Source organism: Lissotriton helveticus, chromosome 8 (assembly GCF_964261635.1).
Source record: "Lissotriton helveticus chromosome 8, aLisHel1.1, whole genome shotgun sequence".
Classification (NCBI taxonomy): domain Eukaryota; kingdom Metazoa; phylum Chordata; class Amphibia; order Caudata; family Salamandridae; genus Lissotriton; species Lissotriton helveticus.
The window spans coordinates 260581063-260606412 of NC_136069.1; the positions used below are offsets into that span (position 1 = coordinate 260581063).

The 25350-nt window shown below is 46.3% G+C and overlaps 1 long non-coding RNA gene across 1 annotated transcript in view; it reads right to left on the bottom strand.

Annotated features, from left to right (window-relative positions):
- Positions 1-19822, bottom strand: part of LOC144771593 (uncharacterized) — a 257156-nt gene extending 237334 nt beyond the window's left edge. Inside the window, exon 1 of the long non-coding RNA XR_013599378.1 lies at positions 19196-19822. This is a non-coding gene — a long non-coding RNA (uncharacterized LOC144771593). The remainder of the gene's footprint in view (positions 1-19195) is intronic.
- Between the last annotated feature and the right edge of the window lie 5528 nt (positions 19823-25350).

The following is a 25350-nucleotide window of genomic DNA, read 5'->3' on the forward strand; positions in this document are numbered from 1 at the left end:
GCCAAGCGAAGTCATATTTTGTAGTTTCCGCTTCAGGCTGTCCTCCCAAGCGCTAAGTTCAGGGAGAGAAATAGCCATTGTTCGCTCGTCGTGTGTAGGTACCATAATCGAACCTCTTTTTCCCATCTCTTTGTCCGCTAGATCACCATTTTCCTTTTCGTACTTTAATCGACGTTCCGATGTGACCTGCAGAAAGAGGGAAAAAGAAGGGGGGCGGGGGCAGCATTTTAAAAACACATCAGCGCGCATAAACTCGAAAAGGCTTTTACTTACTACATACTCGGGCTATCTCCACTGGACGCAGTCCCTGCCAACTTGGCGTTTAAGCCCAGGTGGACCATTTAGTGTGGGAGAGATGATTATCGGAAGCCTGTGGATAGCATAGGTCGCCCAAGTGTGGTATTACGGATCGTGCGCAGGGGGGTCAGGTGGCACTCCTTCGGGGCGACTTAGGGGCATTTTAAAACAACTTTCCTGATACAGGTAGCATATAAAGTATAGGCTAAATACCAGGATCTTTAGCAGTTGCTTTAGGCTTGTACAAAAATGAAAAACACATACAACAAAAACCTGGACCATTCATATTTGCAATATTTCTGCATACTATACTTTTTAACCCTTAACTAGTCGAGCTGAGCCATTTCACCTGTAATTTAGTTATATCGGAAATAGTGGTCATTTATTCGAAACTTACCAATTTACGCGTGACAACTACGTTTGCTTTTTCCAAAAAATCTTTAATAAAAATGTCGGTGCATAAATACGGTCCTACAACCCCGTGGGCCGGCCAGAACTGTACATGTGGGGATACTTATTAGTGGAAAACCTAATGGAGTCGGTGGTCGTTGATTTCATAATAAAAAGTGCGACAGGTGCAATAAAATCATATCGAAACTTCAGTGTGAGCGAGTATCATAAGTGTTGAAATTCGAACTTTCAATAATCATGATGCGCCAAAACGTAACAACAATTCATTGTCCGAATGTTCAATCAGTACCCATCTCACTTCAATTCATTGTCCGAACACATAATCAGTACCCATCCCATATCATTTCATTGTGTTTAAAAACTGCATACATATTTCATGACACCAAGGCTGAGCAATCGGGGTACAACAAGGAGTTGAAAGTTTCATTTGTACCAGCGCCATTTTGGGAGCAGCCAGGCAGATCTAGGCATAGTCAAAATCTCCACCAACTCGTGGTTGGCCTAGAGGCTCTTTCGGCAGTCCAAAAGTTCAGTTAAAGGGCAACAGAAAGGATCGGCGGTATGAACCATCAGTCAAAAAGGGGGGAGGGAGGCAACAATTTTTTTCTACCGGGTCATACTGGGTTTTCACCGGAACTGATCCGAACTGTAGTCTGCAGGATTTTAGTCATTCAAACTGAGGCTGGCGCCAGCATGGGAGCGCCGACGTCTCGCGGCTACATTTTCATCGTTCCGCGGGCAATCATGGCAGTCATTCCCCATCGGGGGTGTCTGCGGGGGTCGGGGGCCCCCGTGGCTCCTATAGAATCTTCAAAGTTGAGGAGAACACTTCTGATTGTGGGACTCATTTCTTAATCAACAAGCAACCAGGCCATCTCTTCACGCCGGGCCCGCTCCTGCAGGGTCGACCGCCATTTTACGAGTGGACGAACCCTCGTCGGGTGAGTGGAGCGTTGGGGGTGCCGCTGGGGGCCTCCACCTGGGGAGGTGGGAGAGGCTCGTTCGCGCCGCCTCTCCCTCCCAGCGCACCCCACGCCGTTTTTCTCGGCGCTAATATTCATGATGGCCGGACCAGGCGATGAGAGGGGGGGGTGTCGGAGGCATAGGCAAGACATCCCCCCCCCCCGGTGGCCTGCAAGGCGCCGCTTCAGGGCCGAACGGGGAGCTTCTACCAAGCCGTGGCTGGACCAGGAGATGCGAGGGGGGGGGTCGGTGGCATGAGCAAGACATCCCCCCCCGTGTTGTCGCAGCCATTATTGAAGAAAGAAGAGGGGACGCCCGGATCCCGTCGGCCTCCGCTCCTCTTCTGGCCCACCTTATGCGACGACCTCCGGCCGACGGCTGGCAGCAGGACCTGCCCTACATGTGCCGAAGATCTTGTCTTCCGGATGGGCGTAGCCGCGGACCTGTTGCACTTCGGGAGTTTCCAGAATGGGGGTAGGTATCTGCTGACTTGTATCTATCTCATGTTACCGTTATTGGGGCGTGGCAGGCGGGACAGACATGTTGGGAGCAGTGAGAGGTGGCGAAGCCTAGTTGCCTCGTGGCCGTCGCGATGTCAAGCTTGGCTTCTCTCACCATTTTCATGTTTCTTATTACGCGCTTATTTCTAACGTTTCTTATTTCTAGCGAAATCATGTGTTTTATCGTGAGCTTATTTCTAATGTTTTCCTATTTGTGGCGAAATCAAAAGCTCATCAGTGGCCTACTGATTTTGCTTTCTTATTTCTTTCTTCCCTTTTTTTTCCTAGCGTGCTTCATGCTAAAGTTTCTGTTAACAGGATACGGTGATTACTTCGTTATTGTTGCATATGTCCTTTTTATTAGGGGTGCCCTCTGGTCGAGCCAGATGACCTACCTCTAATAAATGGTCCGGGTGGAACTAGTTTACCAATCAGTGGGGAGTAGATAGGCCCGAGAGATTACAACGGGGGACAAAGGTCCGCATTACCTACCCTTCACTACTTGCAAAGATTAGACAGAATATTTCTTTTCTACGTTATTTGCAAACAGAGAATACCTCAAAAGAACTATTCCTTGAACAATAAATGTCCAGACAATCAATCAATCAGTGGGGAGAAAAACAGGCATGACGGATTACAACGGGGACAAAAATCTGCAGTACCTATCCTTCACTATCTGCAAAGGGGGCAGAATATTTCTATTCTTCCCTGTTTGTAGACAGGGAATATCTCAAAGAGCAATAATCGATAAAAATCGATAACAAACAATCAGTGGGGAGAAAGATAGGCATGACGGATTACAATGGGGGACAAACGTCTGCATTACCTATCCTTCACTATTTGCAAAGAGAGAGGAACGTTCCTATTCATCGCTGTTTGCAAATAGAGAATGTCTCAAAGAGAACCAATACTTCAAGTACAATCAATCAATCAATCAGATGGATAAAGCCATCCTACCAATCGGACGTAAAGACGTCCTACTTAACCTTACCCGGACCGGACCGTGTGGGCAATTCTTCGTCTTCCCTTTTCCAGCGCCCAATCGTTCTCTTTCTCCATGTTTTTACTGCAGCATTCCTGTGGGATTCCAGTCAGGACAGTAGGTCACTTGAGAGAGGTCCGTTCGGAATCGGTGAAGTTCATTCAATCGGCAGCCGGACGAGGGCCCTCTCAAGGCAGGTATACTCCAATCGTTTAGATGTTCACCCCATCGTCTGGACCTCTCTTACCGGACCTTATGTCGCTGATGGGCCCCGCGTTGGGACGCCAATTGTGGAAAAGTCAGCCCATAACGCACCTGATGCCCAGGCTGCTGGCGCAGGACGCCTCTTAGTTCCCATCTTGAACAATTACCAAATAAAGAGACGGGCGCTGGAAGCAGGAAAACAAGAACAGAGTTTTATTTCTCATGAGGAGAGCCTGTCATTTCGGACACTCGCATAGTGTCTTCAGGAGGTGCTCTCTCTTGGTGCCCTCCACAACCCCCCACAGTTTCTCTGAGGCTTCGTCTTTTATACACATGTTTATGATGCACAAACATTCCTTATTACAATAAAGACGCTTTGAAGTAGGAAAAGGCATGCTTGGAATCCCAGCTTCAGGCCTATTCCCATACCAGTCGCTCAGATGTCATCCTCCCCTCCTGAATGTAACAAGAGATTGTGATCTCTCAGCCGGACATTCCTACAGGACACGAGGGCAGGAGGGGATGATCAGATCAAAGGTTGGGCAGGCGATAAGATCGGGCACTTCGGCTGGTGTATCACGGTTTTGTTATGCTGGGCAGGAAAAGGGGGGGGGGTGTACATCCACGAGGCTTGGTCTTAGGACTTGGGACCGGGTCGAAGGGCCAAGTGCAGTTGGGGGGGGGCTCGTCAGCTGAGGGGAAGGGTGTTCTTGGGAGGAAATGAGGGGTGTGGGTCAAGCAGGAGGGTTACTTCTAGGGCAGGGTCACGCAGAGGGAGAGGGTTTTATGGCCGATGCATGAGCAGTGCGCGCGGGGAGGGGTGCCGGGAACAAACGGGCAGAGAGGCCATGGTGCCTAAAATGGCTGTCGTGTACGTGTGTGCATGGGTCTATGCTGGCGGGATAACACAGTCAGTGTTTGGCGATATCCGTTCTGCTTATAACAAGGGGTACAGTGAACACAAATGAACGCCGCCTATGTGCATATACATTGCCATTTTCAACACTTTAACGAGTACAACGGAAATGGTGGCATGTGCTGACAGACAGCGACCGTGGAAGATGCGCTCCAGTCCAAAAAAGCTTCGGGACAAAGAATAGACGGATATTTAACTATTAAGGAACAAGCATTTGCAAAGCCAATATGTCTCTCCTTTGGGACCCATTGGCTTTGCCAATGCCTTTTAGCCGTGCTGTTCTATTGCGCATCTGCACCGCTGAAATAATGCAGGCAAACAATTAAAAGCTGTGCAAAAATGATCCTAAGGCGGACAAGTCGACATCAGTGTACTGATTGGCCCCCAACCCCCCAAAAACATAATACATTTAAAACAAGCATTTACAATGCAATGGTCTCGGCAATATTATAGGTAGAGCTATTGGCATTGCTCATTATTTTTTTTTCTGTATCCCTAAATAAATGGCATTGTCATTTGTATTGGCAATAGCTTATTTGCTTGCATATGCGAGACCTATTGCATTAGCAGAGAGAGAGTGAGGTCGTGAGATAGAGATAGAGTGAGGTAGTGAGATAGAGAGAGAGAGAGTGAGGTAGTGAAATAGAGATAGAGTGAGGTAGTGAGAGAGAGAGTGAGGTAGATAGTGAGTGAGGTAGTGAGAGAGAGTGAGGTAGTGAAAGAGTGAGTTAGTGAGGGAGAGGGATGTTTTGAGGTAGTGGGATAGAAACAGAGAGTGATGTTGTTAGGTAGTGAGATAGAGAGAGAGTGAGGTAGTGAGAGAGTGAAAGTGAGTTAGTGAGATAGAAAGAGAGAGAGTGAGGTAGTGAGATAGAGAGTGAGTGAGGTAGTGAGTTAGAGAGAGAGAGTGTGAAGTTGTGAGGTAGTGAGATATAGAGTGGGGTAGTTCAAGTTCAAGTTCAAGAATTTGTATAGCGCACTACTCACCCAGAGGGTCTCAAGGCGCTTGAGGGAGGGAGGTGAGATTACTTATCGTATATCCAGGTTTTTAGTTGCTTTCTGAAAGAGAGGTGGTTCTGAGTGAGGCGGAGGTGGGTGGGGAGAGAATTCCAGGTCTTAGCCGCTAAGTAGGAGAAGGATCTTCCCCCCATGGTGGATCTGTGGATGCGCGGGATTGCGGCGAGGGCTTGATTGGACGATCTTAGTTGGCGGGAGGGGGTGTAGAAGGATAGATGCGTGTTGAGGCATTCGGGTCCTAGGTCATAGAGGGCTTTGTGTGCGTGGGTGAGGAGACGGAACGTTATTCTCTTGTTGACAGGGAGCCAATGGAGGTCTTTCAGGTGGTCGGAAATGTGAGCTTGCCGAGGGATGTCCAAAATGAGCCTGGCTGAGGTGTTTTGGATGCGTTGGAGTTTTTTCTGTAGTTTGGCTGTGGTTCCGGCGTAAAGGTTGTTGCCGTAATCCAATCGGCTTGTGACCAGTGCGTGGGTGACTGTCTTTCTTGTTTCGGTGGGGATCCAACAGAAGATTTTTTTGAGAATTCGTAGGATGTTGAAGCAAGATGATGAGACGGCGTTGACTTGTCTGGTCATCGAGAGGGAGGAGTCTAGGATGAAGCCCAGGTTACGTGCGTGGTCCGTAGGTATGGGTGCGGTTCCGAGGGCAGGTGGCCACCATGAGTTGTCCCAAGCAGAGGGGGATGGTCCTAAGATGAGGACTTCTGTTTTGTCCGAGTTTAGTTTTAAACGGCTGATCTTCATCCATTCGGCTACTTCTTTCATCCCTTCGTGTAGGTTGGTTTTGGCGGTGTTTGGGTCTTTTGTGAGGGAGAGGATCAGCTGGGTGTCGTCTGCGTAGGAGATGATGTTGAGGTTGTGTTGGCGCGCGATGGATGCGAGGGGACTCATGTATACGTTGAAGAGGGTAGGGCTGAGTGATGATCCTTGTGGTACACCGCAGATGACTTCGGTGGCCTCTGATTTGAAAGGGGGGAGGCGGACTCTCTGGGTTCTTCCGGTGAGAAACGATATGATCCAGTCCAATGCCTTTCCTTGTACTCCGATGTTGCTGAGGCGTTGTATGAGGGTGCTATGGCAGACTGTGTCGAAGGCTGCGGAGAGGTCAAGTAAGATGAGAGAGAGTGAGGTAGTTACGTTTTGAGAGAGAGAAGTTGTGAGATAGTGAGGTAGTGAGATTGATAGAGTGGAGTAGTGAGGTAGTGAGAGAGAGGTAGTGAGAGAGAGAGTGAGGTAGATAGAGAGTGAGGTAGTGAGAGACAGAGAGAGTGAGGTAGTCCAAGAGTGAGTTTGTGAGGGATAGTGTTAGAGGTAGTGAGATAGAAATAGAGAGTGAGGTTGTGAGGTAGTGAGCTGGAGAGAGAGTGAGGTAGTGAAAGAGATATTGAAAGTGAATTAGTGAGATAGAAAGAGAGTGTGAGGTAGTGAGATATAGAGAGAGTGAGGTATTGAGTTAGAGAGAGAGAGTGAAGTTGTGAGGTAGTGAGATAGAGATTGAGGTAGTGAGTGAGTGAGGTATTGAGGCTTTGATAGAGTGAGTTGTGAGTTAGTGAGATAGATTTAGTGGAGTAGTGAAGTTGAGAGAGTGAGGTAGTGAGAGTGATATAGTGAGTTAGTTAGAGAGAGTGAGTGAGGTAGGTAGTGATGGAGAGAGAGTGAGGTAGTGAAAGTGAGAGAGTGAGATAGTGAGATAGAAAGAGATGGAGTGATGTAGTGATATAGAGAGTGAGGTATTGAGATAGAGATAGTGAAGTTGTGAGGTAGTGAGATAGAGAGTGATGTAGTGAGAGAGTGAGGTAGGGAGAGATAGTGATGTAATGAGGTATTGAGAGGGTTAGTTAGTGAGGCAGTGAGATAGTGATGTTGTGAGATAGAGAGAGTTGAGTAGGGAGGTAGAGAGAGAGAGTGAGTTAGTGAGAGAGTGAGGTAGTGAGAGAGAGATAGTGAGGTAGTGAGAGAGAGAGAGTGAGGTAGTGAGAGAGCGGGTGAGGTAGGGAGAGAGAGAGTCAGCTAGTGATAGAGAGAGTCAACCACACACACATACAGACACACCCACACAGAGCCACACACACACAAAGTTAATCACGCACACACACATACAGAGCCACACATACAGAGCCACCCAGACACACATACAGAGTTACCCACACACAGAGCTACCCACACACATATACAGAGCCACAGACATACACATACAGAGCCACAGACATACACACATACAGCACGGAGTGGAGGTCCCTTGGATAGACTTGCAATAGGTGGTGAAGGTCTGCACTGTTGCTTCATCCATACCCTACAATAATAAAAGTGGCGAAAAATGAATCAGTTAGCAGAATGTGCGGTGCAAAATGTTGCACGATGAGCCATGCTTTATATGAGGGATTTATGGCAATTGTTTCCTAAACAGGCGGGAAAACGCTGCTGATCGAATCTGCTCATTATTGTATTTCCTTAGTACATTACGTGGCTTACCTTTATATCATTTCTGACCGCCAGTTAATATTATAAATCTGCCCATTCATAGACAGGCATTCACTCCTGTGATGCACTGTGGAAAATGTGGGAATATTTTATTACCCAGAACCACCCGCTGCGCTTCCATTCCCTTGCCTATCACCCCATGGAGGGCCCAAGTACCCTAAGCAAGGTAGCGCATGAATGGTAAGCTGTGGGCTGCCAGCTGCTGGTGTCCAAGCGCCAACCTCCCTTACACTGGACCCCTAGAATGTGGGCTTACAGACGTCTCCGCCGGGGACTCTCATAAGAGGGCGGCCTCTTTAGTGTCACGGGATGGCACACTGGGCTGCCTAGTGTCCGGAGACCCCTTTGGGGTCCCGCTCGTCACTTCTGGCCTAAGTGGGGAGAGGGGAAAATTCCTCCCCCGCCCACATGGCGGTCTCTCTGTCCCTCACCCTGACGCCATTTGGACGTGTCCCGTGGGAGCCTTTGCATCCATTAGAACGGTGAGTGCATTTCTGCCCCCCCCCGCGCCAGAGCATCCATCTGGGTGGATCATGGGCATGGCGGTCCAGCCAGGGCTGCTGTAGGGGCAGCAGCAGCACCCCTCGAGCATGCACGGAGTCTCTCTCGCCACGCTGCCCCTGGGCCCGCAGGGGCTCCGGGTGTGCTGGCTGGAAGTTGCGGGGGAGACTACTTGTTTTGTGGCCCCCGTTTCCCTCATGGTGGTTGGTGGTGCTAGGGTGCTCCCCCCTCTCCGTGTTGCTGGGGAGGGCGAGGGCGGACAGGACCACAGGGTTTGCAGCCCACACGGCGATGGGCCCGGTCCGCAGGGACAGTGCGCACTAGGCCTATAGAGCGCATCACCCGGCAGCAGCGCCCACTTTGCCACGACATAGGAGGCAGATAGGATCGTCCGGGCCTCCCGTAATCTCGCCCGATGTTAGCCACTGCCGCATATTACCCCGGCCCTCTAGGGGCTAATTTAATCTGTGCCGCTCCCCCCCCGCGCCCGATGTTAGCCACTGCCACATATTATCCTGGCCCTCTAGGGGCTAATTTAATCTGTGCCGCTCCCCCCCCCCCTTGACACAGCATAGAGGGGGGGGTTATCTACCCAGAGTACCGTTGGTTGTGGAGGGGGGACGAGTGTGGACAGGGGGGCACCTGGGTCGCCAACTCCCCTTGCCTGCTGCTGACTCCTTGGCCCCCCCTATCCCCCGTATGGCGGCATGTTCAGGTTTCGGCAAGGGCCCCCACGGGATGGTGTAAGAGGCAGGAGTTGCCACATGGTGACCGGGGCAAAGCATCCTGCTGCAGTCTCTGGGCAGAAAACCCTGGAACCGACAACGTGCCGGCGAAGGCAGTGGCCAGCACTGGCAACCTGCTGGCCACTCAGCGGGCCCGCGAGCCAGCGGCCGTGCCGACGTCCGCCCCATTGGACCGCGCAATAATTTATATCCCCGATAGAGATCTTTGATCAGGGTCAAGCCAGCTATCCCGTACCTGGGTGGCGGTGCCCTAGACAGGCAGGCTTGATTCCCCCTGCCCCGCTCCCCATGTTTAACATGCGCGCCCCCTCACACACTAGGCGCTGCGTCTGACCATGGCCCTCAGGGGGGCCACCTCTATAACAGTGCCAGCTCCCCCCGCTTCTGACACGGCAGGGGAGGGGTCATCGTCTATGCCGGCTTATCCTGCCCCGGTCCCCGGCCTGCAGGGGCCCCATGGTAGGCCGGCTTCTCCGGCATCTGTCCAGGCCGCGGGCGGTCATCTTGGCCCGGCATCTCCCTCGCCCCCAAGGGAACACTGGAACCGGGTCCAGGCTCCCTCGCAAATTAACTCAGCCTGCGAGGTCCATTTGCAGTTGCACCGACTACAGACTCCTCCGGCATCGCGATCGTCTCCGTCTGTTCTCACCCCCCCTCTTCAGGAAAGGCACGCATAAGACCTTCGCCTACAGCCCCCCCTCTGATGTTCCGGGGGCAGCAAGGGCAAGACTAAGGCATCAGACGGGGGGTTGAGCAAGCCCCACTTTCACGCCCCCTCCTTCCTGTGGGTGTTGGGGAGCTGTGGAGACTAACCGAAGATGGGGGGGCCAGTCTTTCTTGTGGGGGGCCAATTCCCGCCACATGTCCCTGTGCAGGTCCTTACCTCGGTATTCCTCTTCTTGGAGCGCAGCACAGACAGGCAAGGAGGAAGGGAGGAGTCCTGCAGCTCGTCTTCGGGACAAACAAAAAAATGGCGGCCGCAAAAGAGCAGTCTCTCCGTCCGTCTCCAGGTTAGGGTTTCTAGCTTGCAAGCCATCACTGCAGAGTACAAACAAGTCAGGGCCAGGGGCACCACATAACGAAGGGACAGTGAATAAGATATTGGTACAAGGCGGAATAGAGCCCGGCAGCACAGGCGAGGATGAAGGGAGTCCTGCAGCTCGTCTTCGGGACAAAAAATAAAATGGCGGCCGCAAGTTTCCGTCTTTTTCGGAATGGGGGCGTGGTTTTCTGTTTCTGAGTGACAGACAACATCACTGTCTAAAGAACAGCAAAACTTACGCCCCCAAATCCGAAAAGGGCGGGGCTAAATCGGAGTGACGCATCTCTCCTCCAATGGCTGGCCTCCGTTTAGGAAGCCACCAATGGAGGAGAGACAGGGCAGGGAGGCGGGTTCTACAGCCCTACTAAGAAACATTGAATCTCCGACCCCAGACTGCGCAAGCGCAGCCTTTAGGTCCTCTACCTAAAAAAGACCACATGTGATGGAGGGGGCAACAATGGGGAGTGGGCAGAAGGGAGGGGGCAACAGGGTGCTGGGTGGCAGAAATGGGGAGCGGGCAGATGGCAGGGGAAGCAGCACTCAAGGTAGAAGCCCACTAGGGCGAGCACAACATGGAAGGGTGAGGGAGAAGGACATGGGTGCAAGATTGCCATAGAGGACACGGCATGGGGAGAAGCGAAGAATATAAAGGAGACAGCTTCAAAACACATACCGACCACAAAAGAAAAAAAATAATGTCTGAAAAGTAAGCAGTAGAAGGACCCAAGTAATGAAGGTATGGCAGGGGAGGGACAAGCACAAGAAGAAGATGGAACGCTGCATGCCTGGGCGGAATTCGCGGCAGAAAAAAACTTCTCTGCACTACGCAGAGTTCTGCAAGCAGCGGAGTGCGTTTGGTCATGCTGTTTGAGCTGATTTTCACGGCTGAGAAATTCGACCACCCACGTTGAGACAACACGCCAGGAGGTGGATTTTCCTCACTCAAGCTCGCCAACTCGATGTTGGCAAGCGCCAATGAGGAAAAATAAATTCTGCAGATGGAGCGGAGTTTTTCGGAACTCCACATGCTCCACGGAGAGCAGAAAACTCCACAATCTCCGCAAGCGGTGCAGAGTTCACCACCCAGGCCTAAAAAGCGCACACAAACTAACAAATAGAAAGCCAATGAGAGTAATAATAAAGGCAACCACTGGTAAGTAATGGGCAGGCTCTTAGCTCACTGTAATCTCACAACAGATGTTTTCGCAAACAGACAGTTTGTGCTGTGTGGTAGGCGAAACCTAAAAAAACCCTGCTTTTTTCGGAGACAAAGTATTATGTCAAATGACTTACTTTGTTCACTGCATAAATGGAGGCATTAGTTTGGACAGCGTATTTAAAACATATTTTGTTTTGTCCTTTTGTAAATGGTCTGTTGATAGTTCAACGTCTAGTTGCTCTACTGCTCTACGGTAATTAATAGAAATAAAATACAACTATAATGTTTCCTGTAAAGACAGGTTGTACAATTAACCAGTTTTACAATGCAATCTACAATTCAGCGAGGAAGAAGGACGCTCATCCCAGCACCGATTGATTTAACCAAGGAAGCAAAATAGAAAATATATTTTCTTCTACAGCCTAACGTGTTGGCTTAAGGTGCACCCCCACTACCTGAACTCCCCAACATTGGCAATCAGTACTTCTCAGGCACTACATTGGGAGTCAATACTTTGCATCTCCCTGCAGACAAACAACTCATTCTTACTGCCGTTCACTATCTGCAAGTTTGGAAATATCTAATTTATAACTGTTTCCAGTCGAGTTTTCAAGGAGGCAGCAGCAGCAGAATATGCAGCTGAATAAGTGAAATAGCATAGGTGGGAACATGTGAGCCAGAAGCTGTGACTCCCTTTCCATAGCAGAGAGAATAGATTTAGATGACCTATAAACCCCCTGCTGGGAACAATCTTTCAGAAATCATGTGATCCAGTCAAAAGGTATGAGAGTGTACCCTGCTTCACTCAGAAGGAGGTTTGAATCTGATGACCCACAGCCAATGCTCAGCTGTCTAAAGAGTGCAGTGGTTTAGTTAGGGCATCCTAAATCAGGTTTCCATTGGTAGAGCATGTCTGAGATAGAGATGAACTTCCCCAGATCTGTGGGATAATGTATTGTCTTTTTCTGAAGGGAGATAACATAGCACTCTTTAGTGACATAGTTTGGTCTGCCTGACAGTATTGCAGCCAGATTCTAATTTGCTGAAAGCCTATGCCTCACTCTTGTCTAACACGCACACCAATCTTAGGGCCTTATTATGACTGTAGCCTCACACACTTCATTATGCAGCATCCTTGGTCCAGACTGGCGTATTATTTTGATATTCCATGGAAGCTGTATTTATGCCACTATGCCACTACTTTTGAATTTAACAGGGTAAGATTTGAAGACCCATCTCCTATGATATGCGTATATGCTTTTGTCTGGGTCAAGGTACAAAGGAAACCTCTCGCCATTGGACAGAGTTTTAGGTCTGGGTTGACAATGCAGACCTAAACAGAGGGAGTTTTGGGTCAACACTTTGTGAAATTCCTCTTCACCCATTAGATTAAAACAGTGTCCATCAAATTTTGGATCATCCCAGGGGAGTATCTTTCTCTTACCATCAGGCTAGTAGGCATTGGGTGTAACATTGAACCTACTATGAAGCTGTTCCATTTTGTGCATGAGGGACAGTTTCACTCCTGAAAAGTACAATCAATAATCACACATTCAGTTCATATTGGATACAGAAAGAGGTCAGTCCTTGTATTTTTTCAGTTCAGAATGATTTCTTAAGCTTTTGTCAGGACTTGACCCTGACCTTAAGATGGCCAAATAATTGATTTGTTTATGTGGTTTACATATTAGTGACCACCTGGCCCCATACCTTTAGGCTTGCCAACTCATGAGAACAATCCTCCTTAATTTACCAATCCTTCTTTGTTTCTGTGGTTCATTCCAGTTCTTACGTGTGCTGTGCCATACCATCGTTTCTGCTTTAGTGCAGTTCAGTGATCCCTGATCCTGCTCTACTCTGCCCTCCTTTGAACAGTGATTCAAGGCAGAGGTGTCATCGGCTCTGCCTGCATCCACTATCACACCCACTATTTTCTTTTAAGTGCTGAGCACCCAGCAGACCCTCTCATGCAACTGCTGGACTGCTCATTTGCCATGGAGAGCAGTGGGTAGCCTCTCTGCATGGGAATGTTTTCTTAAAAGGTAACAGTGCTACTACATAACTTTTTGACACCATCCAAGTTCGTCATAATGTAGTGCCTTACCAGTGCCACCACCATTACCACCATCACCATTGCCATTATAACCATTATCATCAGCTCCATCCCTACCACCACTAACACCACAATCAAAACCATCACCATTATCATTAAATTGCCAATACCACCACCATTACCACCATCACAAACACCACCACCATAACAACCATTACCACCAGTACCACCACATCCATTACTATCATTCACACCATTACCACCACCACCGTTACAAGTACCATTACTACCACTACCACCATCACCATTACTATCGCCACATTACCACTATTACCACTAGCACAACTATTAACATGCTACCATTTCTCCCACCATCACCATATTGATCACAATCACATTACCACCATAATCAATAGTACTATCACCATTAACACCTCCATTACTATCAAACCACCATTACCACCACGATTTCTACCCCTATTACCATCATGACCTTCATCACGATTACCACCATTACAGCAGCAACATTATCATCATTATTCTCCCATTACCACCACAATTACCATCAACACCTCCACCATTACCACTTTTACCACCAGCACCATTACATCACCATTGCCACCACTATCAATACAATTTCTACTTTCACCAATACCACCACACGCGACTACCACCACTTCAAGCTACATGATATTCCTATATTTGTGTGTAAGAGCATCATTTATTTGGCAGTGTACAAGAGAAAGGGTGCCATGGCATGTATAAGAGAGACTTTATATGTGTGAGAGTGAACGTCTGGCTTTAATTTCGTAAACTTATGCAAACAGTATATGTGCATGACTTTGTTTCCATGGATTACCACATGAAAACCTGACTTAAATACGATGCCATTGCTTATTGTCTGGACAATTCTGTTAATAGGATGTAAAAAGAAACACTGGTTTATAGAGGTCTCGCTGGATATCGTTACTAGGTCACTGTCTTCTTCCTTTAACATGTTAATACTCTATATTAAGGCCTTCATCACAAGTAGACCCGTAAATGGTGTGATGTTTGTCAGACCTGATAAAATCTGTTTCTGCTGCGTTGAGATGTATGGGCCTGTTCAGGTTAAACCTGCAGATATTTATCACAAAACCCATAATGACTGCAATCTGTGTGGTAACAGGAGGTGCCGCACCTATAGCGATTCAATAAGTTCTTCACAATGAAGATCTACATGTCTGAGGCAATGGGGCATATTACCAACAACTAGCGATAATTTTTGTCTCTAACTTGTTTAGAGACAAAAATTATCGCCGCACATCGGCGATTTTTATCGCAGATAAACCTCGCTATTAGCAAGGTTTATCGCAAATGCGATAAAAAACGGCCGCAATGCATGAATATCGCTGAAAAGTCAGCGATATGCATGCATTATCGAGCAAATGCTCTTAGCCATGTTATCCACCTCCCATTGGATAACATGGTGAAGAACTGCTCAGGGCAGGTGTTAGCTTTTGGAGATATTCGCGCTTAGCGCGAATATCTCCAAAAGTTGGTAATAGGAGATAGCGAGTCGCTAACATCTTGGCACGCCCACTTTGCATGTCATTAGTGATAAATATCACTGACATGCAAAGCGGGGCCCAAGATGGTCGCTATCTCCTATTAGCTGTCACTAACTGGTGTTAGCGACAGCTTGGTAATAGGGAGATAATTTTATCTCCGCTTTCTTGGCTTTTAAAGCCAAAAAAGCGGAGATAAACCCCCTTGATAATATGCCCCAATGTTTTAAATCCTCTCTATAAACTGCAGCTTCTTGAATTCTCACAAGTTGAGTATTATTTTACTTGTTAATAATTTCGATTCTTCTGCTATTTGTTTTGAGGAGTCAAATTGCATAGTTTAGGACCCAGCAAGTCTCGTCTACTTGAGCTACAGTATTCTACGTTTAAGAACCTCTAAATCTGTAGATGTGCTTTATTTTTATTTTTATGCAACTGGTTTATAATTCCAGTAACCTGGTTTCTTTCATTGATGTCATCTCGGTAACCTGAGTATTTGTAGCTGTTGATTTTTCCCACTGTCCATATGAATCACCCCAGAATCATTCACAACTAAGCTCCAGGATCTAAGGGGCATATTATCAAGGGGCTTTATCTCCGCTTTTTTGGCTTTAAAAGCCAAGAAAGCTGAGATAAAATGATCTCCCTATTACCAAGCTGTCGCTAACACCAGTTAGCGACAGCTAATAGGAGATAGTGACCATCTTGGGCCCCGCTTTGCATGTCAGTGATATTTATCACTAATGACATGCAAAGTGGGCGTGCCAAGATGTTAGCAACTGAAAACAGTCGCTAACATCGCTATCTCCTATTACCAACTTTTGGAGATATTCGCGCTAAGCGCGAATATCTCCAAAAGCTAACACTTGCCCAGGAGCAGTTCTTAGCCATGTTATCCAATGGGAGGTGGATAACATGGCTAAGAGCATTTGCTCGATAATGCATGAATATCGCTGACTTTTCAGCGATATTCATGCATTGCGGGCGTTTTTTATCGCATTTGCGATAAACCTTGCTAATAGCAAGGTTTATCTGCGATAAAAATCGCCGATTTGCGGCGATAATTTTTGTCTCTAAATAAGGTAGAGACAAAAATTATCTCTATTGGTTGGTAATATGCCCCTAAGTCTTTGTTTGTAAGGTATATGAAGTAAGGGAATTCATGTTTTCTTTTTTTGAGAAACGTTTTCATTATTCTTAACTTTCCTCCCATTTGTAGTCTCGACTAGGAAAAAATTGTTTTCAGCAGTGTGTTTAATTGATTAAAATTCAGGGTAAGTCAATTCTAAATCAGAAGTAAGTTGAAACTGTTCACAGTAAAAAAAAATGAATTGAGCTCTGGTTATTAGTGAATCGATGCAGGTTCCACCTTCTCCACCCCCACCACGAGGGAAAAACTTGTAATGTTTGTGAATCATCTTGTATTGAGGGCTGGAATTCTGAATGTGTTCTTAATGGAACAATTGCACAAGTTGCAGATTTTTTTATTGGCCAGCAGACAAAAAGCTGGTTTGCCATTTGGAGATTTTTTGAGAACTGCACAGATACATTAAGCTTCTCAAAAGCTTCACCTGCTACTTCCCTTGGGGTGAGGTTGTTGAAATCAGCCTCGGGGTCTGAAGGGAACTACAGCTGACACAGCTTCCTTCTTCCACACTCTTCAACGTTTTGCCATGCTGTAGAGCTTGTTTAAGGGCTGAACCACTCAGAAATTGTAACCTAAATGTGTCTGATTTTCTAAGTTGCCTCCTTTCGAGATGACTCTAAGAGCGGTCCTCTTTTAGGTCTCGTGTGGGCATGGCAGCGACACTGCTCCGCCTCTGCGAGAGATATTGTTAGAAAAAAAATTCTAAAGGGGACTCTAAGCCCCACCCCTCCTTTCCATTGGGTAGCATCAGCGTTTATGGTAAATGCTGTCCTCTCAGTGGAAAGGAGCGTTTTGGGTGCCACCCTGTCCGTTTTTCGTACAGCCCCTCCGGACACCATGGCCTCCTTTACGGCTGCCGTGAAGACTTTTCTTATCTGCTTGTTTTTTTAACAAACAGATAAGAAAATTCTTCATCACAGCTGTGAAGCAGGCACGGAGAGCGGAGGTGCAGGGGGCACGGGAGTGCAGCTCTCCCCCCACCCACCCCGGCTGGGCTCTCCCTCCCAGCGTCTGCCGGCAGCCACTGTAGAAGGGGAGAGTATCTCCCCCGCCCTCCCACCTTCAGCCTCTTTCTCTGTAGTTGTTAATGCTCCTCCTTGTTTTAACAGGGCTTAGAAATGGCAGAAATGTGGTGAAAAGGGCTAAGAAAAGCATGTTATTACTAAATCTTTCAGCCATAAGCGACAAAGAAAGTGTTGTGACTAAGTGCATCAAAAAATTACAGGACTTAAAGGGCGTCTGTGCAGGAAATAAAGAATTGACTATGAAAAACAGAAATCAGAAAACAAATCATGTAATGTTTTCCTACAACCTAACTCGCCTCAATGCCTACGGCCAGCAGGGGTCAGAAAACACGAACGAGACAGGCCTGAACGACTCTTTCAATTACGATGACTAGTTTCCCTAACATCTTCCCCATCGCTTTCTTCACCCACAATCTCACCAATCATCTTATAGCGCGCTCCATTCCCTTGCTCAAAACCCACCACCCTTTCTTCCCTGCTCTTCCATCACCTTGAGGCGTCTCTGCAGTTAATCCCTTTATTTTTCTCTAACACTCTTCTCTCTCCCCTAGACCCTTAGCCACTGCCATTATGCCGCCCTCTCCAGTTTCTCTCCTCTCACTCTCTCAGAGCTCACCTTGTTTGCGTATATGCTCACAGTAACGGTGGCCATCTGCAAAGTACAGACCAGTCGAGTCCCGAAATACAGCCACTGATAGGATGGCCTCACCTGGCATAATACTCTACAAGCCAGTAGGCACTGTGCCAGTGGTACCACAAAAAACAAAATACTTTGTGCCTATTTAAAAAAAATATATATATATATATATATATATACACACAAATTTAGCAGAGGCCGAGGTCAACTGGAGATATATATATATATATATATATATATATATATATATATATATATATATATATATATATATATACACACCCCCCCACCTGTGCTGTCCCAGTCCATTCAAACCAAGCCCCTTATTAGCATATGAAAGCCGCGCCAGGCCCAGGTCAGCGTGAATAGGGCATTGTCTGTGGGTGCAGGCGATCGCCGAGGCCCACAGGCCTTAATAGTATTTAAGGCGCAAGGAGGCCGCCAACGGAGCAGCAATTATAAGCCTGCTGGGGCAGAGCGTCGTCTGCAGCATCCAGGGCTCCACAATGCACTTAAGAAAGGGAAGGGGGCCTCTCTGTGGAGGCAGGGCAGCCCCCACCTGCACAGACTGTACCGCCGCCAGGCTCCAGTCGTGACCATTAATTCATCCTTGCGTCACCTCTTCCTTCACTGCAGACAAGCTCCACAGCCTGAACATAGGGGAAACACACAGAGGCGTAGCTATAGCTTGTGGCGCCCGGGGCTATCCCTCAGATTGCCGCCCCTGGGGGGGTGGCTGAGAAAAAGGACGGCGAGCACTTGAAAGAGGTCCGAGAGACACGCTCGGTGGTGGTAGTGGGTGCGTGCATGCGCGCGTTGCAGCCAGCAGTTGTGACTGTGCACTTCAAGAAATGGGCCAGCGGCCGCACAGCATTGGCGGCCCGTTACGGCGGCAGCCGTTATCATTTATTTGGGGACACTGACACTCCCCAAATAGATGAGAAAAGCCTGCGCAACAGGCCACCAGCATAGCTGCCAAGGTTCCAGATTAGCATGTGTGGCATTTTTATAATTTCAGTGTAAATATGAGTGACATTTCAACAACTTTGAGTGACACTTTCTCACCAGCAAAATCCAGAAATGAAGATGCGGGAATCATATCATATATGTACTATAGCACATAAACAAGTAAGAGCTGTCAGCACAGCATGACCGTCAATCACAGAGAGAGTATCAAAGAGAGCAGCACTCGAGAGAAAGTTAGTTTCGGTACCTGCAGGTCTGTGGACTGATGCTGGGCAATAAAATATAATGTGCACTGTTTGTTTGAAATAGTAGAAATAGTTTCTTGTGCATGTATTTAGCTAGAATTACCTTTCAAGTTATATTGGCAAACGACTCTATTGCAGGTTACGATTTTCAATGCTATAGTGCTTCAGGATTGTGAATGGAAAAGCAGAAGAGGTAGTAAAATATAATACAGATCTTGCTTTACACGAATTTAAGAAACAGTCACTGTATTTGGGATTTCTATTCTGGAAAAACAGCAACATTTCCCTTGCAAAGTAATAGGTTAGCACCTCTTACTATGCACGTCACCATATCAACTTAAGAAAAAATTATCTTACCATCAAATGCCTCCTCAAGAGTTCACTGTACACCTTCAGAAGCAGTAGATTGGTTTCAGGCTCGTACGTCTGTTCTTAAATTATTTCTGGACTTTCGTGCTCTACAATTGCAGGTAGACTCTGGTGTACAGATGGCTGAAGGCAGGCTGTAGGCAGGCTGTAGCCACCGCGGGTTGTGGCAATTCAAGTTGGCCTCCAGGCCGCGATGTCTGTGGTCTACAGCTGGCTGAAGGCAGCCTCAGGCCTGAGCCACGCATGCCGTGGCAATTCAAGTTGACCCCCAGGCCCGCCTCCAGTGAAAGCCGTCCAGGCCGCTATACTGCCCTGACTACGAGTCGGGCGGGGCCCCGGCCATCCAGTCTTCATCGACTCTTCCCATAAAATATTGAATTCAGCGGGGGCGGGGTCTGAAATAACAGGAGCAGAGAGCACACGGCGGCCCAGGTCTGTGCGAGCTTCTGCAGGAAGAGCTGCACTGCAAGCATCACGGCCGGGTGCCATCATGATATCTATAGCACTCCGGGCAGCCGTGATTATTATCTGTAGCGCTCCGGGCGGCCCTCATCATTTGAAGCGCTCCGGCCACGATATTATGGTGCGCTCCCTCCGGCCATGAAAACAGGCCTCCCTCCGGCCAGGATAAAGTAGCCGGCTGTCTTTATTGGCTCTCTTAAACTCCCCGCGCTCCAGTAGCAGGATGTGACGTCCCTGCGTCAACGTCAGGCTGCCATGATCCGCGGGATTGGATCACCATTAATAAAACATTGTAACAGTTGAGTGAGGCTGCTAGCAGCTTTACTTCAGCTGGGCGCCTCAAGCCTGCTGGAGCAGCCTGCGCAACCACAACCGAGTCACGGGCAAGCCACAGACTCTAAGTTTTAATCAGTGCTTGCTGTGACAGCCAACACACAGCATATGGGCGACAATGCGTTTTAGTGCGGTAATGCGGCGTACCACATTGAAATGCATTAGTCTATTGCATGTTGCCTGATACTTCGTAGGACTACACAAGTGCCGCGCGGCCGCCGCCCACTAAGTAGTGCCGATTGGGGCGGTCTGCCCCCCACACCCCACCCACCTCCTACCTAAGCTAGTGGAAAACACACTAGACTGAGGCTACGCACCCGCAGCGCACACATACCAATGTTTGGATGTAAGCATATATAATGTGTACTGAAATTCAAATTTAAAACATGTTTTCAATAAGATTTTGCTGTCCCATATTCATTAAATTGTTTAAAAAGTTCATCTCAATTAAATTAACAGATGATTGAGAGTCAAAAAGCGCAAAATAAAGACACATTACATTCGCCTTTGGTGGAGTGCCAATTTTATTTCTCATAGTCACCTTTTTTTTCATCTCCAAAAGGAAAACTTATCTTGTTCCAAGAACTTTTCCTTAGTAGAATATAAAACTGAACTCCGGCTTCAACTATTCTAATTTCAATTTGTACGCACGCGGTGCTCGCTTCAGGGACACCACACTTTTTCTTTCTTTTTTTTTTACTTTAATAAGCACGGCGCTGTCTTCGTGGACTCCGCGCTATACAATGCACTACGTGTTGCTTTTGGTATTGTAAATAACAATGCCTTTACATTTTTTAAAGAGCATTGCCATTTACAATGCCAATAGCTCCAAAACTCGCAGTTGCGAGACCTATTGCTTTTTAAATGCTTGTCATTTTGTGAAGTGTGGAATCAGTTTGGTGTATGTTTCGCTGATTTTGCTTTAGAAGCTATCTGTGGTGTTTTATTGCCCAACAATCTTTCTAAAACTGCTTACCCACATTTTTATGTGTTTCTCCTTTCCTTAATCTTCTTACCTCTGCTTCTGTTCTCTTCTATCTGTCCATCATTATTTTGACACCAACCTTACATTCAAAATGTATCGCGGGTAGGATTTTAGAGTTCTCTTAATAAAAGCTGCAAACCACCAAGACTTTCTTCCAGTTTAGCGGGTCTTACCAGCTCTCTCTACATAGACCTTCGTATACAAACCATGGAGTCTGTTTCTTTACAACCTTCGGTATATTTGTAGAATATTTGAAAGTTGCTGATTTAACTTATCATGTTCTAATTTGAGGTATTTAAAAGACAGCATAACAAGTTTAACAATGGTGTTTACAACTGCAATGTTATTTGGCATGGATTAAGATGTTGCTCCACGGTTTACGATTGACTTTACTAGCAAAACTACATGTTCATGTATCCCTTGCTCCAAACCAAGCATACACATTTTATCAAAAATATTTACCAAGCAGATAAAACATATGTTAGCTTTGCCAATTGAGTGGGGGGTGCACCTGTACATTAGCTGTAATAGAAAGGGAACATCATTTCCTTCTATGGAGGGACAGTCACTGGATGGTCTCAAAAAACCTGCATTTCTATATTAGTCTGTGACAATGAACAGGGCTACTTTATGTGCAGTTGTGCTCCTTGTTAAATAGCAAAATGCTGTCACTCACAGTAAATACAGCCAATGGCTGGGATGGTCTGTTCCATGCTGTATGCTGTAGAGGGTAGAATTATAATGTAAACAATAACTTATTAACAAGGGCTGGCTGAAAACACCTATAAGCATTTATTAAATATATAGTTTAACTACAATCCAAAGGTCTTGGCTAATGGCAGACTTAAAAATGATGGCATTGTGAAGCAGAAAGACTCGGGAGCGGAGACAGGCGATTGTCTGAAGGAGCAATACAGATACCAAATTGGTGCGCTGCACTGCTTTTAAAAATAGCTCCCTGCCCTCCCTGTTTCCTTTAATTTCTTTTATTCCTCTTTCCCTCTTACACACCACCTCTCAAGATTTTTACAGATCTTTCCCTCTTCACTTCTCAAACTGGCAGAAACCAATAATCAGGTTTTTTTTTTCTTTATAGGACAATATAAAGGAGCCCAAGAAATAAAATGGACACAAAGAATGACAAAGGGCTTGCTAAATTTGGAGGCTCGTTTTTCATCATTCTGTCTGTTTGAACTAATTGTGCGAAGATAAAGTGTAGTAATATACCTTGCTGCATTTGGACCCTAGAGACGAAAGGTACGTATTTCATCTCTTTAAATCTGAAGCGAGAGATCTGACCACTGCGCTTTCACAATGCTTTTTCAGCTTTTACGTTTCACCAAAAGTAAAGGCAACAAGTCAAACACATGTAGCTTTCAGTTTACCAATGAAAACAGAGAATGGCCATTATACCTGGGCACAGCAGTTGTATTTTGGAAGTCTTAAATAAATCTAGTTAAAAATGTAAAAATAGTTGTGTATTTTATGTTGAGAGCAATAACCAGTACTCCGATGTCTCTTTATCCATCCACTCAGTTAAAATAACTGTTTCAGAAATGTGAGCGCAGATACAAGGTAGGTAGTCTGATTTCGGGGTGGGTGAAGAAAGACACATTGCACAGTTATGCTTCATAATAAACAGATTGCGAGCATGCCGAATTAGGAATTAAAAGCGTTGCAGGAAAGTCTTTGAATACCAAATTAGAGCAGTGAACAGTTCTTGGTCTCTCCAAGAGGATTGGGAAGCAGATATTGAACCCCAAAAACATTTTGTAAAACAATAGGGTAGAAAGATGCATGTTACCTCACAGTTTCGAATTCCAGGGAGCACTGACGATTCTCCTTTCCCACATAGTAAATCTAAGTAAAAGGCTGGGCTTCCCATGTGACATAACATCTAGTGTAACAGTATTCATGCATCTGTACAGTGTTGCTGCAGCGCCATGTTTAGAGCATGTTTTTGAACCACAGTTGTCTCATGCATCATCTGCATGGTTGATCATTTTAGTAACTAACAGGCTTACTTCAGTTAGTGAACTAGATACTTTTAAATACGCACGATCGGCATAGTGTAAATCAGGATGCCTACTTACTTAAAACCGGAGAGACTCGTATCTACGATCGTAGCCAATGTCACAATGTATAGATTCTAAAAAGCATGTTTGATTAATTTATGTAGGCATCTGGTGTACCAGATTCTAGCAGATATTCTGCGCAGATTGAAAGACGCAGCTATGATATTATGACATCGTAGATACGAGTCTCCCCGGTTTTAAGTAAGTAGGCATTCTGATTCACACTATGCCGATCGGGCAGGGAGAGCTGTATTCATTCTTATGCTCTCCTCTTAAATTGCAGATTTTGCGGACTAAATTTCATTGGCTCTATACATGATAGCTAATACGATATCAATTGGCCTCAACATTGATGAGAAGGACCAACCGTTCACTAACTGAAGTAAGCCTGTTAGTTACTAAAATGATCAAATCCTTAATTAATGACACGATAAGTACACAACTTGTTCAAATAGACTATCTCTCCAGTCAATATAATTTATGACATGCATTCATTTTTTAGAAAGAAGAATATACTTGTTTTTAACTCGTCCGTCCTGAGGAAGGTGTTACAACACTGCAAAAGCACCGAAACGCGTCGACAAAGGACTTTTTTGTTTTTATATTTATGCAATATGTTTATTAACTGATTTTATGATGTTCATTTATTGACTTGTGATTCATGTTACATTTTGACCAAAGTACCAGGATCAGTGACTCTGAGGTAGTGACCGTAAATTGGAATTGTTAGCTAGATTATGATATTATGTACCAGAGCACATGATCATGATCACGAAATATAATGAATGCATGATTAGTTTATGTTTTTAAGAAAAGGGGAAAAAAAATTCTTTAAGCAAATAAAAATCTGAGAGACAAAAGTAAATCTAGTGTTGTGTAGTAATAATTATCAGTGTCACATTTTGATTATAAAGTAAACAATGACGTGTGTGTAGGCCTTTCGGTCACCAACTAGAAGTATAACAACACAGAAAGGAATTCTTTTTGTTTACACTTTAAAGAACAGTACCAGGGCTTAAATTTGATCTTTTTGCCTAGAAGAAGCCAGTATAATACCTTTAGGTGCAGGGGCATGTGAGTCCTGGGCTTGATCATAAGGACCAGTCTGGCTGCAGCATTCTGAACCACTTGGAGGAGCTGGAGGAGCTGGAGGAGATGACCAGGGATGTCCAAATACAGAATGTTGGCATAGTCCATTCTGGAGGTAACCAGAGTCTGGACCACAGTTTTATTGGTGTCCAGAGAAAGAAGAGAAAGAAATATCCTCATAATACGAAGTAGGCCAAAGCAGATGGCCACTAAGAACAGGACTTGAGATCTCATAAAGAGAGAGTTGTCAATGAAAATACCGAGATTTTTTATCATAGTTTGAGCTGAGAGAGGCGGGGACATCTCCGGCCACCACCGTCTCCAATCCTCCACAGACGGGGTGCCAAAGAAGATGATTTCCAATTTCTCTTAGTTGCATTTCAGTTAGTTTCTGCGAGACAGTTGAACACCAGAGTGAGGCATAATCTAATCCTATCACCATCAAATTCAGCTCCCTTCTCACAGGTGAAAATCAGTTGAGTATCGTTGTCATAAGAAATTATTTTGGCCCCACAGTCTTCCGCCAAAGATGTGAAGGACGACATATATAGGTTAAAGAGGTTGGTGCTCAGAACTGAGCACTGAGGTACTGCTACTTGCAGGCTGGAGATGGGGGAAACAAAAGGAGGTGTCCATATTTCCTGTTGTCTATCCTCCAGAAGGGAGGCCAGCCATTCCAGCGCTGATCCGCCGACACCAAGGTCTCTCAGCCTCTCTAAGAGTCTATCGTAAGGGACCGTATCAAAGGCCACTGACAGATCTAGTAAAATAAGGATGGCTCTACCACTATGATCAAACTTTTCTTTAATGTGTACAGTGACCTCCAAAGGGGCTGTTTCAGCGCTAAAATTTACTCTGAAACCAGATTGACTGCAATAAAGCAGGTCATTATTTTCTGCAAAGTCAGAGGTGACTCTATTTACGCACTTCTCCAACACCTTAGAGAGAAACGGTAGAAGAGAAATGGGCCTGTAATTAGCCAGCATATTAGGGTCAGCTGAAGGTTTTTTAGAAGAGGAAGAATTTTAGCCTGCTTCAAAATGAAGGCATGTGGCCCATTAAGAGAGAAGAATTCAGCACCTTATTGACCACAGGGTTAATGGACGCGAACACACAGGCCAGCAGTTTAGCAGGACACAAGTCTGCGGGCGAGCCAGACTTTAAATCCTTCAAGATAACAAGTGAGGTCTCAGGCGGCA